The sequence below is a fragment of the Sceloporus occidentalis genome, unplaced genomic scaffold (genome assembly GCF_023333645.1).
Source record: "Sceloporus occidentalis isolate IW3139 unplaced genomic scaffold, rSceOcc1.0.p SCAF_28, whole genome shotgun sequence".
Lineage (NCBI taxonomy): Eukaryota > Metazoa > Chordata > Lepidosauria > Squamata > Phrynosomatidae > Sceloporus > Sceloporus occidentalis.
In genome coordinates this window covers 3,590,642-3,607,463 of record NW_028317008.1, presented here as the reverse complement: position 1 = coordinate 3,607,463, position 16,822 = coordinate 3,590,642, and the positions used below count along the sequence as shown (strand labels likewise).

Sequence of the window (16,822 nt, the reverse complement as noted above, 5' to 3'; positions counted from 1 at the left end):
GTTGGCTCAGTATAGCAAAATCAGTCCCCTCACCCATTCAATCTTGCATTACTCAGGGCCAGCTTTGTCCTTCCTGCTGGTGAAAGGGTCCACTTCATGATGAATAGTTAAGTGAAGGGAGTTGAAACTACAACTCTTCCTTTGGTGAGTAAACCCCCTTGGAGAGTGGTACACCGTACCCCGTCACTCGGTAGCGTGGCCGAGCGGTCTAAGGCGCTGGATTTAGGCTCCAGTCTCTCTGGAGGCGTGGGTTCAAATCCCACCGCTGCCATGTTTTCTTAACGTAGACAAGTGTGCTTAGAAATACTTGTTTGTTCATTAGCTCTTTGTTTGTAACTACTTGTCAGGTTGCATTCTGTCAGCCTGGGAAACAAGCAGTAGCAAGTCTCTTATCTTGCAAAGTGTTGCAGAAAGATACTTTTAAGCCTACTTGAAGTTATTCTACATTATCAAGCTCTAACCCCAGTCAGCTTCTGCTGCAGGAAGAGCTTGGTTGGCCCAGGCGTGGGTTCAAATCCCACCGCTGCCATGCGTGCGCCAAACTTTCAATTGGTAGCCTGGCAGAGCGGTCTAAGGCGCTGGATTTAGGCTCCAGTCCCTCTGGAGGCATGGGTTCAAATCTCACTGCTGCCATGTTTTCTTAACGTAGACAAGTGTGCTTAGAAATACTTGTTTGTTCATTAGCTGTTTGTTAATAACTACTTGTCACCTTGCATTCTGTCAGCCTGGGAAACAAGCAGTAGCAAGTCTCTTATCTTGCAAAGTGTTGCAGAAAGATACTTTTAAGCCTACTTGAAGTTATTCTACATTAACAAGCTCTAACCCCAGTCAGCTTCTGCTGCAGGAAGAGCTTGGTTGGCCCAGTATAGCAAAATCAGTCCCCTCACCCATTCAATCTTGCATTACTCAGGGCCAGCTTTGTCCTTCCTGCTGGTGAAAGGGTCCACTTCATGATGAATAGTGAAGTGAAGGGAGTTGAAACTACAACTCTTCCTTTGGTGAGTAAACCCCCTTGGAGAGTGGTACACAGTCCACCGTCACTCGGTAGCGTGGCCGAGCGGTCTAAGGCGCTGGATTTAGGCTCCAGTCTCTCTGGAGGCGTGGGTTCAAATCCCACCGCTGCCATGTTTTCTTAACGTAGACAAGTGTGCTTAGAAATACTTGTTTGTTCATTAGCTCTTTGTTTGTAACTACTTGTCAGCTTGCATTCTGTCAGCCTGGGAAACAAGCAGTAGCAAGTCTCTTATCTTGCAAAGTGTTGCAGAAAGATACTTTTAAGCCTACTTGAAGTTATTCTACATTATCAAGCTCTAACCCCAGTCAGCTTCTGCTGCAGGAAGAGCTTGGTTGGCCCAGTATAGCAAAATCAGTGTTATTTCTTCAAAGTCCCCTCACCCATTCAATCTTGCATTACTCAGGGCCAGCTTTGTCCTTCCTGCTGGTGAAAGGGTCCACTTCATGATGAATAGTGAAGTGAGGGAGTTGAAACTACAACTCTTCCTTTGGTGAGTAAACCCCCTTGGAGAGTGGTACACCCTCTACTGTCACTTGGTAGCGTGACCGAGCGGTCTAAGGCGCTTGCTTAAGGCTCCAGTCTTTTCGGAGGCGTGGGTTCTTAACGTAGACAAGTGTGCTTAGAAATACTTGTTTGTTCATTAGCTCTTTGTTAATAACTACTTGTCACCTTGCATTCTGTCAGCCTGGGAAACAAGCAGTAGCAAGTCTCTTATCTTGCAAAGTGTTGCAGAAAGATACTTTTAAGCCTACTTGAAGTTATTCTACATTATCAAGCTCTAACCCCAGTCAGCTTCTGCTGCAGGAAGAGCTTGGTTGGCCCAGTTTAATGTATAGCAAAATCAGTGTTATTTCTTCAAAGTCCCCTCACCCATTCAATCTTGCATTACTCAGGGCCAGCTTTGTCCTTCCTGCTGGTGAAAGGGTCCACTTCATGATGAATAGTGAATAGTGAAGTGAAGGGAGTTGAAACTACAACTCTTCCTTTGATGCGTAAACCCCCTTGGAGAGTGGTACACCACTAGCTGTCACTCGGTAGCGTGGCCGAGCGGTCTAAGGCGCTGGATTAAGGCTCCAGTCTCTTCGGAGGCGTGGGTTCAAATCCCACCGCTGCCATGTTTTCTTAACGTAGACAAGTGTGCTTAGAAATACTTGTTTGTTCATTAGCTCTTTGTTAGTAACTACTTGTCACCTTGCATTCTGTCAGCCTGGAAAACAAGCAGTAGCAAGTCTCTTATCTTGCAAAGTGTTGCAGAAAGATACTTTTAAGCCTACTTGAAGTTATTCTACATTATCAAGCTCTAACCCCAGTCAGCTTCTGCTGCAGGAAGAGCTTGGTTGGCCCAGTATAGCAAAATCAGTGTTATTTCTTCAAAGTCCCCTCACCCATTCAATCTTGCATTACTCAGGGCCAGCTTTGTCCTTCCTGCTGGTGAAAGGGTCCACTTCATGATGAATAGTGAAGTGAGGGAGTTGAAACTACAACTCTTCCTTTGGTGAGTAAACCCCCTTGGAGAGTGGTACCTCCTCCACTGTCACTTGGTAGCGTGGCCGAGCGGTCTAAGGCGCTGGATTTAGGCTCCAGTCTCTTTGGAGGCGTGGGTTCAAATCCCACCGCTGCCATGTTTTCTTAACGTAGACAAGTGTGCTTAGAAATACTTGTTTGTTCATTAGCTCTTTGTTAGTAACTACTTGTCACCTTGCATTCTGTCAGCCTGGGAAACAAGCAGTAGCAAGTCTCTTATCTTGCAAAGTGTTGCAGAAAGATACTTTTAAGCCTACTTGAAGTTATTCTACATTATCAAGCTCTAACCCCAGTCAGCTTCTGCTGCAGGAAGAGCTTGGTTGGCCCAGGCGTAGGTTCAAATCCCACCACTGCCATGCGTGCGCTAAACTTTTAATTGGTAGCCTGGCAGAGTGGTCTAAGGTGATGGATTTAGGCTCCAGTCTCTCTGGAGACGTGGGTTCAAATCCCACCGCTGCCATGTTTTCTTAACATAGACAAATGTGCTTAGAAATACTTGTTTGTTCATTAGCTCTTTGTTAATAACTACTTGTCACTTTGCATTCTGTCAGCCTGGGAAACAAGCAGTAGCAAGACTCTTATCTTGCAAAGTGTTGCAGAAAGATACTTTTAAGCCTACTTGAAGTTATTCTACATTATCAAGCTCTAACCCCAGTCAGCTTCTGCTGCAGGAAGAGCTTGGTTGGCCCAGTTTAATGTATGGCAAAATCTGTGTTATTTCTTCAAAGTCCCCTCACCCATTCAATCTTGCATTACTCAGGGCCAGCTTTGTCCTTCCTGCTGGTGAAAGGGTCCACTTCATGATGAATAGTGAAGTGAGGGAGTTGAAACTACAACTCTTCCTTTGGTGAGTAAACCCCTTTGGAGAGTTGTCCCCCCTCCACTGTCACTTGGTAGCGTGGCCGAGCGGTCTAAGGCGCTGGATTTAGGCTCCAGTCTCTATGGAGGCGTGGGTTCAAACCCCACCGCTGCCATGTTTTATTAACGTAGACAAGTGTGCTTAGAAATACTTGTTTGTTCATTAGCTCTTTGTTAATAACTACTTGTCATTTTGCATTCTGTCAGCCTGGGAAACAAGCAGTAGCAAGACTCTTATCTTGCAAAGTGTTGCAGAAAGATACTTTTAAGCCTACTTGAAGTTATTCTACATTATCAAGCTCTAACCCCAGTCAGCTTCTGCTGCAGGAAGAGCTTGGTTGGCCCAGTATAGCAAAATCAGTGTTATTTCTTCAAAGTCCCCTCACCCATTCAATCTTGCATTACTCAGGGCCAGCTTTGTCCTTCCTGCTGGTGAAAGGGTCCACTTCATGATGAATAGTGAAGTGAGGGAGTTGAAACTACAACTCTTCCTTTGGTGAGTAAACCCCCTTGGAGAGTGGTACACCCTCTACTGTCACTTGGTAGCGTGGCCGAGCGGTCTAAGGCGCTGGATTTAGGCTCCAGTCTCTTTGGAGGCGTGGGTTCAAATCCCACCGCTGCCATGTTTTCTTAACGTAGACAAGTGTGCTTAGAAATACTTGTTTGTTCATTAGCTCTTTGTTAGTAACTACTTGTCACCTTGCATTCTGTCAGCCTGGGAAACAAGCAGTAGCAAGTCTCTTATCTTGCAAAGTGTTGCAGAAAGATACTTTTAAGCCTACTTGAAGTTATTCTACATTATCAAGCTCTAACCCCAGTCAGCTTCTGCTGCAGGAAGAGCTTGGTTGGCCCAGGCGTAGGTTCAAATCCCACCACTGCCATGCGTGCGCTAAACTTTTAGTTGGTAGCCTGGCAGAGTGGTCTAAGGTGATGGATTTAGGCTCCAGTCTCTCTGGAGACGTGGGTTCAAATCCCACCGCTGCCATGTTTTCTTAACATAGACAAATGTGCTTAGAAATACTTGTTTGTTCATTAGCTCTTTGTTAATAACTACTTGTCACTTTGCATTCTGTCAGCCTGGGAAACAAGCAGTAGCAAGACTCTTATCTTGCAAAGTGTTGCAGAAAGATACTTTTAAGCCTACTTGAAGTTATTCTACATTATCAAGCTCTAACCCCAGTCAGCTTCTGCTGCAGGAAGAGCTTGGTTGGCCCAGTTTAATGTATGGCAAAATCTGTGTTATTTCTTCAAAGTCCCCTCACCCATTCAATCTTGCATTACTCAGGGCCAGCTTTGTCCTTCCTGCTGGTGAAAGGGTCCACTTCATGATGAATAGTGAAGTGAGGGAGTTGAAACTACAACTCTTCCTTTGGTGAGTAAACCCCTTTGGAGAGTGGTACCCCCTCCACTGTCACTTGGTAGCGTGGCCGAGCGGTCTAAGGCGCTGGATTTAGGCTCCAGTCTCTATGGAGGCGTGGGTTCAAACCCCACCGCTGCCATGTTTTATTAACGTAGACAAGTGTGCTTAGAAATACTTGTTTGTTCATTAGCTCTTTGTTAATAACTACTTGTCACTTTGCATTCTGTCAGCCTGGGAAACAAGCAGTAGCAAGACTCTTATCTTGCAAAGTGTTGCAGAAAGATACTTTTAAGCCTACTTGAAGTTATTCTACATTATCAAGCTCTAACCCCAGTCAGCTTCTGCTGCAGGAAGAGCTTGGTTGGCCCAGTATAGCAAAATCAGTGTTATTTCTTCAAAGTCCCCTCACCCATTCAATCTTGCATTACTCAGGGCCAGCTTTGTCCTTCCTGCTGGTGAAAGGGTCCACTTCATGATGAATAGTGAAGTGAAGGGAGTTGAAACTACAACTCTTCCTTTGGTGAGTAAACCCCCTTGGAGAGTGGTACACCCTCCGCCGTCACTTGGTAGCGTAGCCGAGTGGTTTAAGGCGCTGGGTTTAGGCTCCAGTCTCTTCGGAGGCGTGGGTTCAAATCCCACCGCTGCCATGTTTTCTTAACGTAGACAAGTGTGCTTGTTTGTTCATTAGCTCTTTGTTAGTAACTACTTGTCACCTTGCATTCTGTCAGCCTGGAAAACAAGCAGTAGCAAGTCTCTTATCTTGCAAAGTGTTGCAGAAAGATACTTTTAAGCCTACTTGAAGTTATTCTACATTATCAAGCTCTAACCCCAGTCAGCGTCTGCTGCAGGAAGAGCTTGGCTGGCCCAGTATAGCAAAATCAGTGTTATTTCTTCAAAGTCCCCTCACCCATTCAATCTTGCATTACTCAGGGCCAGCTTTGTCCTTCCTGCTGGTGAAAGGGTCCACTTCATGATGAATAGTGAAGTGAAGGGAGTTGAAACTACAACTCTTCCTTTGGTGAGTAAACCCCCTTGGAGAGTGGTACACTCTTTACTTTATCTTGGTAGCGTGACTGAGCGGTCTAAGGCGCTGGATTTAGGCTCCAGTCTCTATGGAGGCGTGGGTTCAAACCCCACCGCTGCCATGTTTTATTAACGTAGACAAGTGTGCTTAGAAATACTTGTTTGTTCATTAGCTCTTTGTTAATAACTACTTGTCATTTTGCATTCTGTCAGCCTGGGAAACAAGCAGTAGCAAGACTCTTATCTTGCAAAGTGTTGCAGAAAGATACTTTTAAGCCTACTTGAAGTTATTCTACATTATCAAGCTCTAACCCCAGTCAGCTTCTGCTGCAGGAAGAGCTTGGTTGGCCCAGTATAGCAAAATCAGTGTTATTTCTTCAAAGTCCCCTCACCCATTCAATCTTGCATTACTCAGGGCCAGCTTTGTCCTTCCTGCTGGTGAAAGGGTCCACTTCATGATGAATAGTGAAGTGAGGGAGTTGAAACTACAACTCTTCCTTTGGTGAGTAAACCCCCTTGGAGAGTGGTACACCCTCTACTGTCACTTGGTAGCGTGACCGAGCGGTCTAAGGCGCTTGATTAAGGCTCCAGTCTCTTCGGAGGCGTGGGTTCAAATCCCACCGCTGCCATGTTTTCTTAACGTAGACAAGTGTGCTTAGAAATACTTGTTTGTTCATTAACTCTTTGTTAATAACTACTTGTCACCTTGCATTCTGTCAGCCTGGGAAACAAGCAGTAGCAAGTCTCTTATCTTGCAAAGTGTTGCAGAAAGATACTTTTAAGCCTACTTGAAGTTATTCTACATTATCAAGCTCTAACCCCAGTCAGCTTCTGCTGCAGGAAGAGCTTGGTTGGCCCAGTATAGCAAAATCAGTGTTATTTCTTCAAAGTCCCCTCACCCATTCAATCTTGCATTACTCAGGGCCAGCTTTGTCCTTCCTGCTGGTGAAAGGGTCCACTTCATGATGAATAGTGAAGTGAGGGAGTTGAAACTACAACTCTTCCTTTGGTGAGTAAACCCCCTTGGAGAGTGGTACCCCCTCCACTGTCACTTGGTAGCGTGGCCGAGCGGTCTAAGGCGCTGGATTTAGGCTCCAGTCTCTTTGGAGGCGTGGGTTCAAATCCCACCGCTGCCATGTTTTCTTAACGTAGACAAGTGTGCTTAGAAATACTTGTTTGTTCATTAGCTCTTTGTTAGTAACTACTTGTCACCTTGCATTCTGTCAGCCTGGGAAACAAGCAGTAGCAAGTCTCTTATCTTGCAAAGTGTTGCAGAAAGATACTTTTAAGCCTACTTGAAGTTATTCTACATTATCAAGCTCTAACCCCAGTCAGCTTCTGCTGCAGGAAGAGCTTGGTTGGCCCAGGCGTAGGTTCAAATCCCACCACTGCCATGCGTGCGCTAAACTTTTAGTTGGTAGCCTGGCAGAGTGGTCTAAGGTGATGGATTTAGGCTCCAGTCTCTCTGGAGACGTGGGTTCAAATCCCACCGCTGCCATGTTTTCTTAACATAGACAAATGTGCTTAGAAATACTTGTTTGTTCATTAGCTCTTTGTTAATAACTACTTGTCACTTTGCATTCTGTCAGCCTGGGAAACAAGCAGTAGCAAGACTCTTATCTTGCAAAGTGTTGCAGAAAGATACTTTTAAGCCTACTTGAAGTTATTCTACATTATCAAGCTCTAACCCCAGTCAGCTTCTGCTGCAGGAAGAGCTTGGTTGGCCCAGTTTAATGTATGGCAAAATCTGTGTTATTTCTTCAAAGTCCCCTCACCCATTCAATCTTGCATTACTCAGGGCCAGCTTTGTCCTTCCTGCTGGTGAAAGGGTCCACTTCATGATGAATAGTGAAGTGAGGGAGTTGAAACTACAACTCTTCCTTTGGTGAGTAAACCCCTTTGGAGAGTGGTACCCCCTCCACTGTCACTTGGTAGCGTGGCCGAGCGGTCTAAGGCGCTGGATTTAGGCTCCAGTCTCTATGGAGGCGTGGGTTCAAACCCCACCGCTGCCATGTTTTATTAACGTAGACAAGTGTGCTTAGAAATACTTGTTTGTTCATTAGCTCTTTGTTAATAACTACTTGTCACTTTGCATTCTGTCAGCCTGGGAAACAAGCAGTAGCAAGACTCTTATCTTGCAAAGTGTTGCAGAAAGATACTTTTAAGCCTACTTGAAGTTATTCTACATTATCAAGCTCTAACCCCAGTCAGCTTCTGCTGCAGGAAGAGCTTGGTTGGCCCAGTATAGCAAAATCAGTGTTATTTCTTCAAAGTCCCCTCACCCATTCAATCTTGCATTACTCAGGGCCAGCTTTGTCCTTCCTGCTGGTGAAAGGGTCCACTTCATGATGAATAGTGAAGTGAAGGGAGTTGAAACTACAACTCTTCCTTTGGTGAGTAAACCCCCTTGGAGAGTGGTACACCCTCCGCCGTCACTTGGTAGCGTAGCCGAGTGGTTTAAGGCGCTGGGTTTAGGCTCCAGTCTCTTCGGAGGCGTGGGTTCAAATCCCACCGCTGCCATGTTTTCTTAACGTAGACAAGTGTGCTTGTTTGTTCATTAGCTCTTTGTTAGTAACTACTTGTCACCTTGCATTCTGTCAGCCTGGAAAACAAGCAGTAGCAAGTCTCTTATCTTGCAAAGTGTTGCAGAAAGATACTTTTAAGCCTACTTGAAGTTATTCTACATTATCAAGCTCTAACCCCAGTCAGCGTCTGCTGCAGGAAGAGCTTGGCTGGCCCAGTATAGCAAAATCAGTGTTATTTCTTCAAAGTCCCCTCACCCATTCAATCTTGCATTACTCAGGGCCAGCTTTGTCCTTCCTGCTGGTGAAAGGGTCCACTTCATGATGAATAGTGAAGTGAAGGGAGTTGAAACTACAACTCTTCCTTTGGTGAGTAAACCCCCTTGGAGAGTGGTACACTCTTTACTTTATCTTGGTAGCGTGACTGAGCGGTCTAAGGCGCTTGCTTAAGGCTCTAATCTTTTCGGAGGCGTGGGTTCAAATCCCACCCCTGCCATGTTTTCTTAACGTAGACAAGTGTGCTTAGAAATATTTGTTTGTTCATTAGCTCTTTGTTAATAACTACTTGTCACCTTGCATTCTGTCAGCCTGGGAAACAAGCAGTAGCAAGTCTCTTATCTTGCAAAGTGTTGCAGAAAGATACTTTTAAGCCTACTTGAAGTTATTCTACATTATCAAGCTCTAACCCCAGTCAGCTTCTGCTGCAGGAAGAGCTTGGTTGGCCCAGTATAGCAAAATCAGTCCCCTCACCCATTCAATCTTGCATTACTCAGGGCCAGCTTTGTCCTTCCTGCTGGTGAAAGGGTCCACTTCATGATGAATAGTGAAGTGAAGGGAGTTGAAACTACAACTCTTCCTTTGGTGAGTAAACCCCCTTGGAGAGTGGTACACCGTCCACCGTCACTCGGTAGCGTGGCCGAGCGGTCTAAGGCGCTGGATTTAGGCTCAAGTCTCTCTGGAGACGTGGGTTCAAATCCCACCGCTGCCATGTTTTCTTATGGTAGACAAGTGTGCTAAGAAATACTTGTTTGTTCATTAGCTCTTTGTTTGTAACTACTTGTCAGCTTGCATTCTGTCAGCCTGGGAAACAAGCAGTAGCAAGTCTCTTATCTTGCAAAGTGTTGCAGAAAGATACTTTTAAGCCTACTTGAAGTTATTCTACATTATCAAGCTCTAACCCCAGTCAGCTTCTGCTGCAGGAAGAGCTTGGTTGGCCCAGTATAGCAAAATCAGTCCCCTCACCCATTCAATCTTGCATTACTCAGGGCCAGCTTTGTCCTTCCTGCTGGTGAAAGGGTCCACTTCATGATGAATAGTTAAGTGAAGGGAGTTGAAACTACAACTCTTCCTTTGGTGAGTAAACCCCCTTGGAGAGTGGTACACCCTGTGCCGTCACTCGGTAGCGTGGCCGAGCGGTCTAAGGCGCTGGATTTAGGCTCCAGTCTCTCTGGAGGCGTCGCTGCGATTCCCACCACTGCCATGTTTTCTTAACGTAGACAAGTGTGCTTAGAAATACTTGTTTGTTCATTAGCTCTTTGTTAGTAACTACTTGTCAGCTTGCTTTCTGTCAGCCTGGGAAACAAGCAGTAGCAAGACTCTTATCTTGCAAAGTGTTGCAGAAAGATACTTTTAAGCCTACTTGAAGTTATTCTACATTATCAAGCTCTAACCCCAGTCAGCTTCTGCTGCAGGAAGAGCTTGGTTGGCCCAGTTTAATGTATAGCAAAATCTGTGTTATTTCTTCAAAGTCCCCTCACCCATTCAATCTTGCATTACTCAGGGCCAGCTTTGTCCTTCCTGCTGGTGAAAGGGTCCACTTCATGATGAATAGTGAAGTGAGGGAGTTGAAACTACAACTCTTCCTTTGGTGAGTAAACCCCCTTGGAGAGTGGTACCCCTTCCACTGTCACTTGGTAGCGTGGCCGAGCGGTCTAAGGCGCTGGATTTAGGCTCCAGTCTCTATGGAGGCGTGGGTTCAAACCCCACCGCTGCCATGTTTTCTTAACGTAAACAAGTATGCTTAGAAATACTTGTTTGTTCATTAGCTCTTTGTTAATAACTACTTGTCAGGTTGCATACTGTCAGCCTGGGAAACAAGCAGTAGCAAGTCTCTTATCTTGCAAAGTGTTGCAGAAAGATACTTTTAAGCCTACTTGAAGTTATTCTACATTATCAAGCTCTAACCCCAGTCAGCTTCTGCTGCAGGAAGAGCTTGGTTGGCCCAGGCGTGCTCCAAACTTTCAATTGGTAGCCTGGCAGAGCGGTCTAAGGCGCTGGATTTAGGCTCCAGTCTCTCTGGAGGCATGGGTTCAAATCCCACTGCTGCCATGTTTTCTTAACGTAGACAAGTGTGCTTAGAAATACTTGTTTGTTCATTAGCTGTTTGTTAATAACTACTTGTCACCTTGCATTCTGTCAGCCTGGGAAACAAGCAGTAGCAAGTCTCTTATCTTGCAAAGTGTTGCAGAAAGATACTTTTAAGCCTACTTGAAGTTATTCTACATTAACAAGCTCTAACCCCAGTCAGCTTCTGCTGCAGGAAGAGCTTGGTTGGCCCAGTATAGCAAAATCAGTCCCCTCACCCATTCAATCTTGCATTACTCAGGGCCAGCTTTGTCCTTCCTGCTGGTGAAAGGGTCCACTTCATGATGAATAGTGAAGTGAAGGGAGTTGAAACTACAACTCTTCCTTTGGTGAGTAAACCCCCTTTGTGACAGGGCCAGGCTAGCTGGCTCATGTGTCATATGAAGTTTAGCCGGGTCACGGAGCACTTTTGTGTCCGGTTCCGTATACCGTGACCCGGTAATATATTATATTGTGTTTATTGTGTAACCGGCCCAGAGACTGATGTGGATTCAGCCCCAGCCTTCAAAGAGACGATCCTATAATCTGGCTGGGGCTCTTAATCAGCCAACACAGCCCTGTCTGCCCAGACGGCCCCCGCACTACAGGGGGGATAACACAGGTGGGGGAACCCATTGTATTCTGTAATCCCCTCACCTGATACATCCCCTGTATACTGATGGGATTTGTGATGGGATGTGGCTGATGGGATTGGGGGTTGGGTTCGGTACACATTGCATTGAGATTGTATAAAGTTCTGTGTGTTTGTAATAAAGAGAGTTCTTCTTGGTTTGCTACGAATGGTGGTCTGGATGATCCGTGGATAGCTGAGTGCGATCCGTATGAGGGACTGACTGGTGATTCCTCAGCCCTCAAACAGGGGTACCCAGCCTTGGGTACGGTGACCCTGTAACATTGGTTGGCAGCGGTGGGAAGAATCCCACGACTTGGGTGAAATCCAAACCACCAACTGGGATTGCAGACGAGAGACACCAAGAGAGCTCCTGGAGGTTTGTTGCAAAGGAAAGGCTACTCTGATTGCGGACTGCAGAGAGATGGACCGGCACCAGGATGCCCCAGAGGAGAGCCTCGGACTGAGTGCTCTACAAAAGAACATTCTATGGCACCTATCCCTGTACCCAGGAGGGGCCACATCGGAGCAAGTGACTGCGGTGATTAAAATGTGTCACCAGGAACTGAGCCAGAGTGGGTCTGTATCTCCCAGACTAGGGGAACAGACCCCCAAAATATCATACCAGGATATCCAACCCTTCCGAGAACCCGAGGATGAGACAGACCGGGTTACAGCCGAGGTGTGTGAGCTGGAACACCAGCAATGGCAGTTAGAGTCTGCGCCTGCAGACTGGAGGGATGATTTCTCCCATCCCCACTTCGAATCATACTGGGCACAGTACTGGACAATGTGGGATCTACGAGTTCCACTCCTGGGGGAGAACCCGTTGCGGGAGTGGGAAGACGAATTGAGGGGTCTCATATATGCAGAGCTCGACCTCCAGAGCCGCTACCAGGGATTCTCCCAGCAGTTAGCAGGTGAAGACCACAGCGACCCTCTGATGCTGTATAGCCCCATCGACCCAGGACTGATATATGATGCCTTCCAATTTGACTCGTCCTTCGGAAGCCCCTGCCAGTACCGCAGGGATACAATCTGGGACAACCGTGCAGAAGTCCTGGTTTATGCTATTCCCCCCGAGCTGGAGGCTGTTATGGATGGCCTGGTCCAAGAGGAATGGCAGCTCGAGAGGGACTATAAAGAATTGCTGCGGAGAGTGGAGCTCCAGGAGTTACAAGGAGACTGGGAGCATGGTACTACAACTTGCGGGAGTGGGACCGAGGTCCTCTTCACCTACTCTGCGGCCCCTGCCCTGGCGAGAAGAACCGAGCTCCTCGCCAGCAAGAAGAAGCGGAGGAGGAAACCAAAAGCTCCGACCCAAGTCCCCACCAACAACCCTGGCTGCTCTACCCCGGCAGAAGAGATGACTGTCCCCACCGCCCGAGTAAGTGGCACAATCCCCCTCACCAAACCCTTATCTATGCTCGTAGAAGCCAGGGCCCCAGATTGTCCCCCTGATTTCCCGAGTGTCCTGGGAGAAGTCCGGGTCACTGCCCCAGAGGTTCCCACTGAAGTCCCCGGTGACCCGGTAGAGGCACCGTTCCCCGACCTAGCGAGGGCGCCAGAGGGGCTGCCGAGTTCCCTGGGTCCTTTCAGTAGCCTGGCGCAGGCCCTGGTTCCTATCCCTGGTTCCCCAAGTGTCCTGGTAGAAGCCCAGGTCACTGTCCCAGAGTGTTCCTCTGACTCTCCCCGTGCCCAGGCAGAGGCACCTGTCCCAGAGAGGAAGATCGAGGGTCTGCTTAACCCTCCCGGTGGTCCAGTATTGGCACCTGTCCCTGCCCCGGAGTATTCCCCTGGGTCCCCTGAGTACCCCGCAGAGCTGCTTAGCTCGCCCAATAACCCTGTAAGGGCACCTGTTCCTGTCCCAGAGTGTCCCCTAGGTCACTCCAGTGTCCCGGTAGAGGCCTCGCTTACTACCTCTACGTGTTTCCCTGGTTCCCCGAGTGCCCCTGGCCCGATCAGCAGGGCTTTCCTTCCATGCAACCGCCCTGGCCTGGCAGCTGCCCCAGACTCAGTTCCCAAGACTAGGAAGCAAGAGTCTCCACGTGCCCCTGTTACCCCGGTGAGGGGGATAGCCATGTGCCCCCGGCTGAGCTGGGACCGTCCTCCAATTCAAAGAGGACTACTGACTATCCTTTTGGGCAACCAGGGCCCTGGCCCACCTTCTCTGGATGCTTCTGACAAAGGGCGCCATGAACTAAGGCCTGCACCTGTGAACTTTGTCCACTCGGACAGCCTGCAGCAGACCCGTGTGGATCTGCCTGGTCTGCCGGACCGTTGGTCAAGGGGGAGATCTGTGACAGGGCCAGGCTAGCTGGCTCATGTGTCATATGAAGTTTAGCCGGGTCACGGAGCACTTTTGTGTCCGGTTCCGTATACCGTGACCCGGTAATATATTATATTGTGTTTATTGTGTAACCGGCCCAGAGACTGATGTGGATTCAGCCCCAGCCTTCAAAGAGACGATCCTATAATCTGGCTGGGGCTCTTAATCAGCCAACACAGCCCTGTCTGCCCAGACGGCCCCCGCACTACAGGGGGGATAACACAGGTGGGGGAACCCATTGTATTCTGTAATCCCCTCACCTGATACATCCCCTGTATACTGATGGGATTTGTGATGGGATGTGGCTGATGGGATTGGGGGTTGGGTTCGGTACACATTGCATTGAGATTGTATAAAGTTCTGTGTGTTTGTAATAAAGAGAGTTCTTCTTGGTTTGCTACGAATGGTGGTCTGGATGATCCGTGGATAGCTGAGTGCGATCCGTATGAGGGACTGACTGGTGATTCCTCAGCCCTCAAACAGGGGTACCCAGCCTTGGGTACGGTGACCCTGTAACACCCTTGGAGAGTGGTACACCTCCCGCCGTCACTCGGTAGCTTGGCCGAGCGGTCTAAGGCGCTGGGTTTAGGCTCCAGTCTCTCTGGAGGCGTGGGTTCGAATCCCACCACTGCCATCTTTTCTTAACGTAGACAAGTGTGCTTAGAAATACTTGTTTGTTCATTAGCTCTTTGTTAATAACTACTTGTCACCTTGCATTCTGTCAGCCTGGGAAACAAGCAGTAGCAAGTCTCTTATCTTGCAAAGTGTTGCAGAAAGATACTTTTAAGCCTACTTGAAGTTATTCTACATTATCAAGCTCTAACCCCAGTCAGCTTCTGCTGCAGGAAGAGCTTGGTTGGCCCAGTATAGCAAAATCAGTCCCCTCACCCATTCAATCTTGCATTACTCAGGGCCAGCTTTGTCCTTCCTGCTGGTGAAAGGGTCCACTTCATGATGAATAGTGAAGTGAAGGGAGTTGAAACTACAACTCTTCCTTTGGTGAGTAAACCCCCTTGGAGAGTGGTACACCGTCCACCGTCACTCGGTAGCGTGGCCGAGCGGTCTAAGGCGCTGGATTTAGGCTCCAGTCTCTCTGGAGGCGTGGGTTCAAATCCCACCGCTGCCATGTTTTCTTAACGTAGACAAGTGTGCTTAGAAATACTTGTTTGTTCATTAGCTCTTTGTTTGTAACTACTTGTCAGCTTGCATTCTGTCAGCCTGGGAAACAAGCAGTAGCAAGTCTCTTATCTTGCAAAGTGTTCCAGAAAGATACTTTTAAGCCTACTTGAAGTTATTCTACATTATCAAGCTCTAACCCCAGTCAGCTTCTGCTGCAGGAAGAGCTTGGTTGGCCCAGTATAGCAAAATCAGTCCCCTCACCCATTCAATCTTGCATTACTCAGGGCCAGCTTTGTCCTTCCTGCTGGTGAAAGGGTCCACTTCATGATGAATAGTGAAGTGAAGGGAGTTGAAACTACAACTCTTCCTTTGGTGAGTAAACCCCCTTGGAGAGTGGTACACCGTCCACCAGCCCCCCGTAGCGTGGCAGAGCGGTCTAAGGCGCTGGATTTAGGCTCCAGTCTCTCTGGAGGCGTGGGTTCAAATCCCACCGCTGCCATGTTTTCTTAACGTAGACAAGTGTGCTTAGAAATACTTGTTTGTTCATTAGCTCTTTGTTTGTAACTACTTGTCAGCTTGCATTCTGTCAGCCTGGGAAACAAGCAGTAGCAAGTCTCTTATCTTGCAAAGTGTTGCAGAAAGATACTTTTAAGCCTACTTGAAGTTATTCTACATTATCAAGCTCTAACCCCAGTCAGCTTGTGCTGCAGGAAGAGCTTGGTTGGCCCAGGCGTGGGTTCAAATCCCACCACTGCCATGCATGCACTAAACTTTTAATTGGTAGCCTGGCCAAGCGGTCTAAGGCGCTGGATTTAGGCTCCAGTTTCTCTGGAGGCGTGGGTTCGAATCCCACCGCTGCCATGTTTTCTTAACGTAGACAAGTGTGCTTAGAAATACTTGTTTGTTCATTAGCTCTTTGTTAGTAACTACTTGTCAACTTGCATTCTGTCAGCCTGGGAAACAAGCAGTAGCAAGTCTCTTATCTTGCAAAGTGTTGCAGAAAGATACTTTTAAGCCTACTTGAAGTTATTCTACATTATCAAGCTCTAACCCCAGTCAGCTTCTGCTGCAGGAAGAGCTTGGTTGGCCCAGTATAGCAAAATCAGTCCCCTCACCCATTCAGTCTTGCATTACACAGGGCCAGCTTTGCCCTTCCTGCTGGTGAAAGGGTCCACTTCATGATGAATAGTGAAGTGAAGGGAGTTGAAACTACAACTCTTCCTTTGGTGAGTAAACCCCCTTGGAGAGTGGTACACCGTCCACCGTCACTAGATAGCGTGGCCGAGTGGTCTAAGGCGCTGGATTTAGGCTCCAGTCTCTCTGGAGGCGTGGGTTCAAATCCCACCGCTGCCATGTTATCTTAACGTAGACAAGTGTGCTTAGAAATACTTGTTTGTTCATTAGCTCTTTGTTAGTAACTACTTGTCAACTTGCATTCTGTCAGCCTGGGAAACAAGCCGTAGCAAGTCTCTTGTGTTGCAGAAAGATACTTTTAAGCCTACTTGAAGTTATTCTACATTATCAAGATCTAAGCCCAGTCAGCTTTTGCTGCAGGAAGAGCTTGGTTGGCCCAGGCGTGGGTTCAAATCCCACCACTGCCATGCGTGCGCTAAACTTTTAATTGGTAGCCTGGCCGAGCGGTCTAAGGTGCTGGATTTAGGCTCCAGTCTCTTCGGAGGCGTGGGTTCAAATCCCACCGCTGCCATGTTTTCTTAACGTAGACAAGTGTGCTTAGAAATACTTGTTTGTTCATTAGCTCTTTGTTAGTAACTACTTGTCAGCTTGCTTTCTGTCAGCCTGGGAAACAAGCAGTAGCAAGACTCTTATCTTGCAAAGTGTTGCAGAAAGATACTTTTAAGCCTACTTGAAGTTATTCTACATTATCAAGCTCTAACCCCAGTCAGCTTCTGCTGCAGGAAGAGCTTGGTTGGCTCAGTATAGCAAAATCAGTCCCCTCACCCATTCAATCTTGCATTACTCAGGGCCAGCTTTGTCCTTCCTGCTGGTGAAAGGGTCCACTTCATGATGAATAGTTAAGTGAAGGGAGTTGAAACTACAACTCTTCCTTTGGTGAGTAAACCCCCTTGGAGAGTGGTAC

General features: G+C 47.5%; 14 non-coding genes across 14 annotated transcripts; all 14 read left to right on the top strand.

Moving 5' to 3' along the window:
* Positions 1-189: 189 nt before the first annotated feature.
* TRNAL-UAG (transfer RNA leucine (anticodon UAG)) lies at positions 190-271 on the top strand. Its single transcript has one exon. It is a non-coding gene; the product is annotated as a tRNA-Leu (tRNA).
* Positions 272-1,043: 772 nt separating this feature from the next.
* Positions 1,044-1,125, top strand: TRNAL-UAG (transfer RNA leucine (anticodon UAG)). The gene has a single exon. It is a non-coding gene; the product is annotated as a tRNA-Leu (tRNA).
* A 923-nt stretch (positions 1,126-2,048) lies between these two features.
* Positions 2,049-2,130, top strand: TRNAL-AAG (transfer RNA leucine (anticodon AAG)). Its single transcript has one exon. It is a non-coding gene; the product is annotated as a tRNA-Leu (tRNA).
* Positions 2,131-2,555: 425 nt separating this feature from the next.
* Positions 2,556-2,637, top strand: TRNAL-UAG (transfer RNA leucine (anticodon UAG)). Its single transcript has one exon. It is a non-coding gene; the product is annotated as a tRNA-Leu (tRNA).
* Positions 2,638-3,431: 794 nt separating this feature from the next.
* Positions 3,432-3,513, top strand: TRNAL-UAG (transfer RNA leucine (anticodon UAG)). Its single transcript has one exon. It is a non-coding gene; the product is annotated as a tRNA-Leu (tRNA).
* A 425-nt stretch (positions 3,514-3,938) lies between these two features.
* Positions 3,939-4,020, top strand: TRNAL-UAG (transfer RNA leucine (anticodon UAG)). The gene has a single exon. It is a non-coding gene; the product is annotated as a tRNA-Leu (tRNA).
* A 794-nt stretch (positions 4,021-4,814) lies between these two features.
* On the top strand, positions 4,815-4,896 carry TRNAL-UAG (transfer RNA leucine (anticodon UAG)). Its single transcript has one exon. It is a non-coding gene; the product is annotated as a tRNA-Leu (tRNA).
* Positions 4,897-5,322: 426 nt separating this feature from the next.
* Positions 5,323-5,404, top strand: TRNAL-UAG (transfer RNA leucine (anticodon UAG)). The gene has a single exon. It is a non-coding gene; the product is annotated as a tRNA-Leu (tRNA).
* Positions 5,405-6,834: 1,430 nt separating this feature from the next.
* TRNAL-UAG (transfer RNA leucine (anticodon UAG)) lies at positions 6,835-6,916 on the top strand. Its single transcript has one exon. It is a non-coding gene; the product is annotated as a tRNA-Leu (tRNA).
* Positions 6,917-7,710: 794 nt separating this feature from the next.
* TRNAL-UAG (transfer RNA leucine (anticodon UAG)) lies at positions 7,711-7,792 on the top strand. The gene has a single exon. It is a non-coding gene; the product is annotated as a tRNA-Leu (tRNA).
* A 426-nt stretch (positions 7,793-8,218) lies between these two features.
* On the top strand, positions 8,219-8,300 carry TRNAL-UAG (transfer RNA leucine (anticodon UAG)). The gene has a single exon. It is a non-coding gene; the product is annotated as a tRNA-Leu (tRNA).
* A 1,914-nt stretch (positions 8,301-10,214) lies between these two features.
* TRNAL-UAG (transfer RNA leucine (anticodon UAG)) lies at positions 10,215-10,296 on the top strand. Its single transcript has one exon. It is a non-coding gene; the product is annotated as a tRNA-Leu (tRNA).
* Positions 10,297-14,649: 4,353 nt separating this feature from the next.
* TRNAL-UAG (transfer RNA leucine (anticodon UAG)) lies at positions 14,650-14,731 on the top strand. Its single transcript has one exon. It is a non-coding gene; the product is annotated as a tRNA-Leu (tRNA).
* Positions 14,732-15,995: 1,264 nt separating this feature from the next.
* TRNAL-UAG (transfer RNA leucine (anticodon UAG)) lies at positions 15,996-16,077 on the top strand. Its single transcript has one exon. It is a non-coding gene; the product is annotated as a tRNA-Leu (tRNA).
* The last annotated feature ends 745 nt before the right edge of the window (positions 16,078-16,822 follow it).